The following is an 11,629-nucleotide window of genomic DNA, read 5'->3' on the forward strand; positions in this document are numbered from 1 at the left end:
GCACCCTCACACACGCACCCTCACACACGCACCCTCACACACACACCCTCACACACACACCCTCACACACACACCCTCACACACACACCCTCACACACACACCCTCACACACACACCCTCACACACACACCCTCACACACACACCCTCACACACACACCCTCACACACGCACCCTCACACGCACACCCTCACACACACACCCTCACACACAGCACCCTCACACACACACCCTCACACACACACCCTCACACACACACCCTCACACACGCACCCTCACACACACACCCTCACACACGCACCCTCACACGCGCACCCTCACACGCACACCCTCACACACACACCCTCACACACACACCCTCACACACACACCCTCACACACACACCCTCACACACACACCCTCACACGCACACCCTCACACACGCACCCTCACACACACACCCTCACACACACACCCTCACACACACACCCTCACACACACACCCTCACACACACACCCTCACACACACACCCTCACACACACACCCTCACACACACACCCTCACACACACACCCTCACACACACACCCTCACACACACACCCTCACACACACACCCTCACACACACACCCTCACACACACACCCTCACACACACACCCTCACACACACACCCTCACACACACCCTCACACACACACCCTCACACACACACCCTCACACACACACCCTCACACACACACCCTCACACACACACCCTCACACACACACCCTCACACACACACCCTCACACACACACCCTCACACACACACCCTCACACACACACCCTCACACACACACCCTCACACACACCCTCACACACACCCTCACACACACACCCTCACACACACACCTCACACACACACCCTCACACACACACCCTCACACACACACCCTCACACACACACCCTCACACACACACCCTCACACACACACCCCTCACACACACACCCTCACACACACACCCTCACACACACACCCTCACACACACACCCTCACACACGCACCCTCACACACGCACCCTCACACACGCACCCTCACACACGCACCCTCACACACACACCCTCACACACACACCCTCACACACACCCTCACACACACACCCTCACACACGCACCCTCACACACGCACCCTCACACACACACCCTCACACACACACCCTCACACACACACCCTCACACACACACCCTCACACACACACCCTCACACGCGCACCCTCACACGCGCACCCTCACACACACACCCTCACACACACACCCTCACACACACACCCTCACACACACACCCTCACACACACACCCTCACACACACACCCTCACACACACCCTCACACACACACCCTCACACACACACACAAACATGCCTTCGACCAATCACCAGCTCAGGTACCAGGGTGCCAACACCAGGCACTCAGTTAACCCAATCTCAATGGTCAGTAGCACAGAATGGACTGGAACTGTATAATATCTCTGGTAATATTGGGCCGGGGGTCTGGGGTAATATTGGGCCGGGGTCTCGGGTAATATTGGGCCGGGGTCTCGGGTAATATTGGGCCGGGGTCTCGGGTAATATTGGGCCGGGGGTCTCGGGTAATATTGGGCCGGGGTCTCGGGTAATATTGGGCCAGGTTCTCGGGTAATATTGGGCCGGGGGTCTCGGGTAATATTGGGCCGGGGGTCTCGGGTAATATTGGGCCGGGGGTCTTGGGTAATATTGGGCCCGGGTCTCGGGTAATATTGGGCCGGGGGTCTCGGGTAATATTGGGCCGGGGGCTCGGGTAATATTGGGCCGGGGGTCTGGGGTAATATTGGGCCGGGGGCTCGGGTAATATTGGGCCGGGGTCTCTCGGGTAATATTGGGCCGGGGGGTAATATTGGGCCGGGGTCTCGGGTAATATTGGGCCGGGGTCTCGGGTAATATTGGGCCGGGGTCTCGGGTAATATTGGGCCGGGGGTCTGGGGTAATATTGGGCCGGGGGTCTGGGGTAATATTGGGCCGGGGGTCTGGGGTAATATTGGGCCGGGGGTCTCGGGTAAAATTGGGCCGGGGGTCTGGGGTAATATTGGGCCGGGGGTCTGGGGTAATATTGGGCCGGGGGTCTGGGGTAATATTGGGCCCGGGTCTCGGGTAATATTGGGCCGGGGTCTCGGGTAATATTGGGCCGGGGGGTCTCGGGTAATATTGGGCCGGGGGTCTGGGGTAATATTGGGCCGGGGGTCTCGGGTAATATTGGGCCGGGGGTCTCGGGTAATATTGGGCCGGGGCTCTCGGGTAATATTGGGCCGGGGGGTAATATTGGGCCGGGGTCTCGGGTAATATTGGGCCGGGGTCTCGGGTAATATTGGGCTGGGGTCTTGGGTAATATTGGGCCGGGGGTCTGGGGTAATATTGGGCCGGGGGTCTCGGGTAATATTGGGCCGGGGGTCTGGGGTAATATTGGGCCGGGGGTCTGGGGTAATATTGAGCCGGGGGTCTGGGGTAATATTGGGCCGGGGGTCTGGGGTAATATTGGGCCGGGGGTCTCGGGTAATATTGGGCCGGGGGTCTCGGGTAATATTGGGCCGGGGTCTGGGGTAATATTGGGCCGGGGGTCTGGGGTAATATTGGGCCGGAGGTCTCGGGTAATATTGGGCCGGGGGTCTCGGGTAATATTGGGCCGGGGTCTGGGGTAATATTGGGCCGGAGGTCTGGGGTAATATTGGGCCGGGGTCTCGGGTAATATTGGGCCGGGGGTCTGGGGTAATATTGGGCCGGGGTCTCGGGTAATATTGGGCCGGGGGTCTCGGGTAATATTGGGCCGGGGGTCTCGGGTAATATTGGGCCGGGGGTCTGGGGTAATATTGGGCCGGGGGTCTGGGGTAATATTGGGCCGGGGGTCTCGGGTAATATTGGGCCGGGGGTCTCGGGTAATATTGGGCCGGGGGTCTGGGGTAATATTGGGCCGGGGTCTCGGGTAATATTGGGCCGGGGGGTCTCGGGTAATATTGGGCCGGGGGTCTGGGGTAATATTGGGCCGGGGGTCTGGGGTAATATTGGGCCGGGGGTCTCGGGTAATATTGGGCCGGGGGTCTCGGGTAATATTGGGCCGGGGGTCTGGGGTAATATTGGGCCGGGGGTCTCGGGTAATATTGGGCCGGGGGTCTCGGGTAATATTGGGCCGGGGGTCTGGGGTAATATTGGGCCAGGGGTCTGGGGTAATATTGGGCCAGGGGGACTGGGGTAATATTGGGCCGGGGGTCTCGGGTAATATTGGGCCGGGGGTCTGGGGTAATATTGGGCCGGGGGCTCGGGTAATATTGGGCCAGGGGTCTGGGGTAATATTGGGCCGGGGGTCTGGGGTAATATTGGGCCGGGGGTCTCGGGTAATATTGGGCCGGGGGTCTGGGGTAATATTGGGCCGGGGGGTCTGGGGTAATATTGAGCCGGGGGTCTGGGGTAATATTGGGCCGGGGGTCTCGGGTAATATTGGGCCGGGGGTCTGGGGTAATATTGGGCCGGAGGTCTGGGGTAATATTGGGCCGGGGGTCTCGGGTAATATTGGGCCAGGGGTCTGGGGTAATATTGGGCCGGGGGCTCGGGTAATATTGGGCCGGGGGTCTGGGGTAATATTGGGCCGGGGTCTGGGGTAATATTGGGCCAGGGGTCTCGGGTAATATTGGGCCGGGGGTCTCGGGTAATATTGGGCCGGGGGGTAATATTGGGCCGGGGGTCTGGGGTAATATTGGGCCGGGGGTCTGGGGTAATATTGGGCCGGGGTCTGGGGTAATATTGGGCCGGGGGTCTCGGGTAATATTGGGCCGGGGGTCTGGGGTAATATTGGGCCGGGGGTCTGGGGTAATATTGGGCCGGGGGTCTCGGGTAATATTGGGCCGGTGTCTCGGGTAATATTGGGCCGGGGGTCTGGGGTAATATTGGGCCGGGGGTCTCGGGTAATATTGGGCCGGGGTCTCGGGTAATATTGGGCCGGGGGTCTGGGGTAATATTGGGCCGGGGGTCTGGGGTAATATTGGGCCGGGGGTCTCGGGTAATATTGGGCCGGGGGTCTGGGGTAATATTGGGCCGGGGGTCTCGGGTAATATTGGGCCGGGGGGCTCGGGTAATATTGGGCCGGGGGGCTCGGGTAATATTGGGCCGGGGGTCTCGGGTAATATTGGGCCGGAGGTCTCGGGTAATATTGGGCCGGGGGTCTGGGGTAATATTGGGCCGGGGGTCTCGGGTAATATTGGGCCGGGGTCTCGGGTAATATTGGGCCGGGGGTCTGGGGTAATATTGGGCCGGGGGTCTGGGGTAATATTGGGCCGGGGGTCTGGGGTAATATTGGGCCGGGCGTCTCGGGTAATATTGGGCCGGGGGTCTGGGGTAATATTGGGCCGGGGGTCTGGGGTAATATTGGGCCGGGGTCTCGGGTAATATTGGGCCGGGGGTCTCGGGTAATATTGGGCCGGGGGTCTGGGGTAATATTGGGCCGGGGGTCTGGGGTAATATTGGGCCGGGGGTCTGGGGTAACATTGGGCCGGGGTCTCGGGTAATATTGGGCCGGGGGCTCGGGTAATATTGGGCCGGGGGTCTGGGGTAATATTGGGCCGGGGGTCTGGGGTAATATTGGGCCGGGGTCTCGGGTAATATTGGGCCGGGGGTCTGGGGTAATATTGGGCCGGGGGTCTGGGGTAATATTGGGCCGGGGGTCTGGGGTAATATTGGGCCGGGGGTCTGGGGTAATATTGGGCCGGGGGTCTGGGGTAATATTGGGCCGGGGGCTCGGGTAATATTGGGCCGGGGGTCTGGGGTAATATTGGGCCGGGGGTCTCGGGTAATATTGGGCCGGGGGTCTCGGGTAATATTGGGCCGGGGGTCTCGGGTAATATTGGGCCGGGGGTCTGGGGTAATATTGGGCTGGGGGTCTCGGGTAATATTGGGTCGGGGGTCTGGGGTAATATTGGGCCGGGGGTCTCGGGTAATATTGGGCCGGGGGTCTCGGGTAATATTGGGCCGGGGGTCTCGGGTAATATTGGGCCGGGGTCTCGGGTAATATTGGGCCGGGGTCTCGGGTAATATTGGGCCGGGGGTCTGGGGTAATATTGGGCCGGGGGTCTGGGGTAATATTGGGCCGGGGGTCTCGGGTAATATTGAGCCGGGGGTCTGGGGTAATATTGGGCCGGGGGTCTGGGGTAATATTGGGCCGGGGGTCTCGGGTAATATTGGGCCGGGGGTCTTGGGTAATATTGGGCCGGGGGTCTGGGGTAATATTGGGCCGGGGGTCTCGGGTAACATTGGGCCGGGGTCTGGGGTAATATTGGGCCGGGGGTCTCGGGTAATATTGGGCCGGGGGTCTCGGGTAATATTGGGCCGGGGGTCTGGGGTAATATTGGGCCGGGGGTCTGGGGTAATATTGGGCCGGGGGTCTGGGGTAATATTGGGCTGGGGGTCTCGGGTAATATTGGGCCGGGGAATCTCGGGTAATATTGGGCCGGGGGTCTCGGGTAATATTGGGCCGGGGGTCTCGGGTAATATTGGGCCGGGGGTCTGGGGTAATATTGGGCCGGGGTCTCGGGTAATATTGGGCCGGGGGTCTGGGGTAATATTGGGCCGGGGGTCTCGGGTAATATTGGGCCGGGGGTCTCGGGTAATATTGGGCCGGGGGTCTCGGGTAATATTGGGCCGGGGGTCTCGGGTAATATTGGGCCGGAGGTCTGGGGTAATATTGGGCCGGAGGTCTCGGGTAATATTGGGCCGGGGTCGGGTTCTCGGGGTAATATTGGGCCGGGGGTCTCGGGTAATATTGGGCCGGGGGTCTCGGGTAATATTGGGCCGGGGGTCTCGGGTAATATTGGGCCGGGGGTCTGGGGTAATATTGGGCCGGAGGTCTCGGGTAATATTGGGCCGGGGGTCTGGGGTAATATTGGGCCGGGGGTCTGGGGTAATATTGGGCCGGGGGTCTGGGGTAATATTGGGCCGGGGGTCTCGGGTAATATTGGGCCGGGGGTCTGGGGTAATATTGGGCCGGGGGTCTGGGGTAATATTGGGCCGGGGTCTGGGGTAATATTGGGCCGGGGGTCTGGGGTAATATTGGGCCGGAGGTCTCGGGTAATATTGGGCCGGGGGCTCGGGTAATATTGGGCCGGGGGTCTGGGGTAATATTGGGCCGGGGGTCTGGGGTAATATTGGGCCGGGGGTCTGGGGTAATATTGGGCCGGGGGTCTCGGGTAATATTGGGCCGGGGGTCTGGGGTAATATTGGGCCGGGGTCTCGGGTAATATTGGGCCGGGGGTCTGGGGTAATATTGGGCCGGGGTCTCGGGTAATATTGGGCCGGGGGCTCGGGTAATATTGGGCCGGGGGTCTGGGGTAATATTGAGCCGGGGGTCTGGGGTAATATTGAGCCGGGGGTCTGGGGTAATATTGGGCCGGGGGTCTGGGGTAATATTGGGCCGGGGGTCTGGGGTAATATTGGGCCGGGGGTCTCGGGTAATATTGGGCCGGGGGTCTGGGGTAATATTGGGCCGGGGGTCTCGGGTAATATTGGGCCGGGGGTCTGGGGTAATATTGGGCCGGGGGTCTGGGGTAATATTGGGCCGGGGGTCTCGGGTAATATTGGGCCGGGGGTCTGGGGTAATATTGGGCCGGGGGTCTGGGGTAATATTGGGCCGGGGGTCTGGGGTAATATTGGGCCGGGGGTCTGGGGTAATATTGGGCCGGGGGTCTGGGGTAATATTGGGCCAGGGGTCTGGGGTAATATTGGGCCGGGGTCTCGGGTAATATTGGGCCGGGGGCTCGGGTAATATTGGGCCGGGGGTCTGGGGTAATATTGGGCCGGGGGTCTCGGGTAATATTGGGCCGGGGTCTCGGGTAATATTGGGCCGGGGGTCTGGGGTAATATTGGGCCGGGGGTCTCGGGTAATATTGGGCCGGGGGTCTGGGGTAATATTGGGCCGGGGGTCTCGGGTAATATTGGGCCGGGGGTCTGGGGTAATATTGGGCCGGGGGTCTGGGGTAATATTGGGCCGGGGGTCTCGGGTAATATTGGGCCGGTGTCTCGGGTAATATTGGGCCGGGGGTCCTCGGGTAATATTGGGCCGGGGGTCTCGGGTAATATTGGGCCGGGGGTCTCGGGTAATATTGGGCCGGGGGTCTCGGGTAATATTGGGCCGGGGGTCTGGGGTAATATTGGGCCGGGGGTCTGGGGTAATATTGGGCCGGTGTCTCGGGTAATATTGGGCCGGGGGTCTCGGGTAATATTGGGCCGGGGGTCTCGGGTAATATTGGGCCGGGGGTCTCGGGTAATATTGGGCCGGGGTCTCGGGTAATATTGGGCCGGGGGCTCGGGTAATATTGGGCCGGGGGTCTGGGGTAATATTGGGCCGGTGTCTCGGGTAATATTGGGCCGGGGGTCTCGGGTAATATTGGGCCGGGGGTCTGGGGTAATATTGGGCCGGGGGTCTCGGGTAATATTGGGCCGGGGTCTCGGGTAATATTGGGCCGGGGGTCTGGGGTAATATTGGGCCGGGGGTCTCGGGTAATATTGGGCCGGGGGTCTGGGGTAATATTGGGTCTCGGGTAATATTGGGCCGGGGGTCTGGGGTAATATTGGGCCGGGGGTCTGGGGTAATATTGGGCCGGGGGTCTCGGGTAATATTGGGCCGGTGTCTCGGGTAATATTGGGCCGGGGTCCTCGGGTAATATTGGGCCGGGGGTCTCGGGTAATATTGGGCCGGGGGTCTCGGGTAATATTGGGCCGGGGGTCTCGGGTAATATTGGGCCGGGGGTCTGGGGTAATATTGGGCCGGGGGTCTGGGGTAATATTGGGCCGGTGTCTCGGGTAATATTGGGCCGGGGGTCTCGGGTAATATTGGGCCGGGGGTCTCGGGTAATATTGGGCCGGGGGTCTCGGGTAATATTGGGCCGGGGGTCTGGGGTAATATTGGGCCGGGGGTCTGGGGTAATATTGGGCCGGGGGTCTCGGGTAATATTGGGCCGGGGGTCTCGGGTAATATTGGGCCGGGGGGTAATATTGGGCCGGGGGTCTCGGGTAATATTGGGCCGGGGGGCTCGGGTAATTTTGGGCCGGGGGTCTCGGGTAATATTGGGCCGGGGTCTGGGGTAATATTGGGCCGGGGGGTCTGGGGTAATATTGGGCCGGGGGTCTGGGGTAATATTGAGCCGGGGGTCTGGGGTAATATTGGGCCGGGGGTCTGGGGTAATATTGGGCCGGGGGTCTGGGGTAATATTGAGCCGGGGGTCTCGGGTAATATTGGGCCGGGGGTCTCGGGAAATATTGGGCCGGGGGTCTCGGGTAATATTGGGCCGGGGGTCTCGGGTAATATTGGGCCGGGGGTCTCGGGTAATATTGGGCCGGGGGTCTCGGGTAATATTGGGCCGGGGGTCTCGGGTAATATTGGGCCGGGGGTCTCGGGTAATATTGGGCCGGGGGTCTGGGGTAATATTGGGCCGGGGGTCTCGGGTAATATTGGGCCGGGGGTCTGGGGTAATATTGGGCCGGGGGGTCTCGGGTAATATTGGGCCGGGGGCTCGGGTAATATTGGGCCGGGGGTCTCGGGTAATATTGGGCCGGGGGCTCGGGTAATATTGGGCCGGGGGTCTGGGGTAATATTGGGCCGGGGGTCTCGGGTAATATTGGGCCGGGGGTCTGGGGTAATATTGGGCCGGGGGTCTGGGGTAATATTGGGCCGGGGGTCTGGGGTAATATTGGGCCGGGGGTCTCGGGTAATATTGGGCCGGGGGTCTGGGGTAATATTGGGCCGGGGGTCTCGGGTAATATTGGGCCGGGGGCTCGGGTAATATTGGGCCGGGGTCTGGGGTAATATTAGGCCGGGGGTCTCGGGCAATATTGGGCCGGGGGTCTGGGGTAATATTGGGCCAGGGGTCTCGGGTAATATTGGGCCGGGGTCTGGGGTAATATTAGGCCGGGGGTCTCGGGTAATATTGGGCCAGGGGTGTGGGGTAATATTGGGCCGGGGGCTCGGGTAATATTGGGCCGGGGGTCTGGGGTAATATTGGGCCGGGGGTCTGGGGTAATATTGGGCCGGGGGTCTGGGGTAATATTGGGCCGGGGGTCTGGGGTAATATTGGGCCGGGGGCTCGGGTAATATTGGGCCGGGGGCTCGGGTAATATTGGGCCGGGGGTCTGGGGTAATATTGGGCCGGGGGTCTCGGGTAATATTGGGCCGGGGGTCTGGGGTAATATTGGGCCGGGGGTCTGGGGTAATATTGGGCCATTATATCGCGCTCTGCTGTTGGGAGTTGTCTCTGATTTTCAGTCAGTTCGGGCTGGACAAATATTTCTGGACAGATGAAGTGATTGAGGTTGTTGAATGAGTTCATTATGTGAAGTGTGTTTTTGTTTGGCTGATCATTCAGTGCTCTAGGGAACGGCTCCAATCCACTCCCATCCATCAGCCCCAGATCAATAGCAGAGCCTGGGCCTTGCGTCGGAGCCTGGGCCCCTCGTCAGAGCCTGGGCCTCGCGTCGGAGCCTGGGCCCCTCGTCGGAGCCTGGGCCCCGCGTCGGAGCCTGGGCCCCGCGTCGGAGCCTGGGCCCCGCGTCGGAGCCTGGGCCTCGCGTCGGAGCCTGGGCCTCGCGTCGGAGCCTGGGCCTCGCAGATAGAATTTAATACAGAGAAGTGTGAGGTGATGCATTTTGGCAGAGGGAACAGGGAGAGGCAATATACACTTAATGGCACAGTTTTAAAGAGTGTACAGGGACAGAGGGACCTCGGAAAGCATATGGGATCTTGGGCTTCATAAATAGAGGTATTGAGTACAAAAGTAGAGAGGTTATGCGGAACCTTTAGAAAGCGCTGGTTAGGCCACAACTGGAGTATTGCGTCCAGTTCTGGTCACCACACTTTAGTGTAGTGTATGTACCTTTAAGGGGAGAACTACTTTTACAGCTCCTGTATACTGTAGTACCGGTAGTGACCACACCTGGATATAAGCCTTGAGCATGCCTCTGTACCCCCAGTCTTGAGACTACCCTACTCCAGTAAACACCTGTTGATTGTTAAGTTACAGCATCCGTGTGGTTATTGAAAAACATCATACTCGCAGAATCACGGATCTAACATTTAGGAAGGATGTGAAGGCCCTTGAGAGGGTGCAGTGGAGATTTACCAGAATGGTTCCGAGGATGGGGGATCTTAGCTACAAGGACAGGTTGGAGAAGCTGGATTTGTTTTCATTAGAGCAAAGGAGGTTAAGTGGTGATTTGATCGCGGTGTACAAGATTATGACGGGTTTGGATAGGCTAGACGGGGAAAGGCTGTTCCCACTAGTTGATGGTACAAGGACCAGGGGACACAGATTTAAGGTTTTGGACAAGAGATACAGGGGGGATGTGAGGAAAAACTTTTTTACGCAGCGAGTGGTGAGGACCTGGAACTCGCTGCCGACGGAAGTGGTGGAAGTGGAGACACTCAATGTTTTCAAGGGGAGGCTGGATAGGCACTTGAGGGAAATAAACTTGCAGGGCTACGGGGATAGAGCGGGGGAATGGGACTGACTGGATTGCTCTACAGAGAGCTGGCACGGACTCGATGGGCCGAATGGCCCCCTCCAGTGCCGTTATGAATTTATGACTGTATCCGGCTCAGACCCGCGCTCGATCCCCTCACCCCGCCCGCCCCGTACCCAACTCTCCCCACCCCCACTCTCTCTGTCTCTCTCTCTCTCCGTCTGTCTCTCTCTCTCTGTCTGTCTCTCTGTCTGTCTCTCTGTCTCTCTCTCTCTGTCTCTCTCTCTCCCTCTCTGTCTCTCTCTCTGTCTCTCTTACGCTCGGTCACTCTCTCTTGCTCTGTCGTGACACAAAGCGCTCGATTTCTACACGTACACACGTCTGTGTCTGACTCGTGTCTAGACTGTTGGAGCTCTCAGCTGTGTCTCCTGCAACTCCTGTTGTTTAGCTGGGATTGTTAATAAACGTGGATACTGAACAAGCCCATGGCCTTGCCTTTGTATAAAGAGGTATTGACACCTGGTGGCAGCGGTGGTAGTGATTCCACTGTTGGTGGAGAGCCTGCACAGAGGCAAGCTTCGGGACAGTGCCAGAGGCTCCCCAAAGACTAGCGAATGCTGCACCCGCGGCAAGAGACACGAGTTCCAGATGAGCTGTGCCCTGCTTTTGGGAAAATGTGTGGAAAATCCAACCAGTTCACAGTGAAATGCCGTGGAAAAGAACTGCCTGCACACAGACAGCCAGCTAGAGCAATACAAGACAAACCAAGGACAGAGGAGGTCTTCGTCATCGACGAGGTCAGTGCGATTGAATGACTCGCAGTGTGTTACACTTAAACTGGAGTCAGGCAACTGCCTCAGAGTCCAAATAGACTCAGTGAAATATGATTCCGCTTCACCTCTATCAAAAGGCTACACGAGATTATAAGCTAGCAAAGGTTGAACCACTTAAGACCGAGACTGTAGCTAAAGGCAGTTCAAGGCTCCTCATTAAAGGCCAAGTACGAACCTGGACTCGCGAAGCTCAGCCCATTCTCCTGCAACTGTTAGAACCCTAGAATCCTAGAATCGGACAGCGCAGGAGGCCATTTGGCCCATCGAGTCTGCACCGGCTCTTTCGAAGAGCAATCCAGTTACTCCCACTCCTGC

The sequence above is a fragment of the Somniosus microcephalus genome, chromosome 9, assembly GCF_052327205.1.
Source record: "Somniosus microcephalus isolate GS21.2 chromosome 9, FLI_Smic_1.0, whole genome shotgun sequence".
Taxonomy (NCBI): domain Eukaryota; kingdom Metazoa; phylum Chordata; class Chondrichthyes; order Squaliformes; family Somniosidae; genus Somniosus; species Somniosus microcephalus.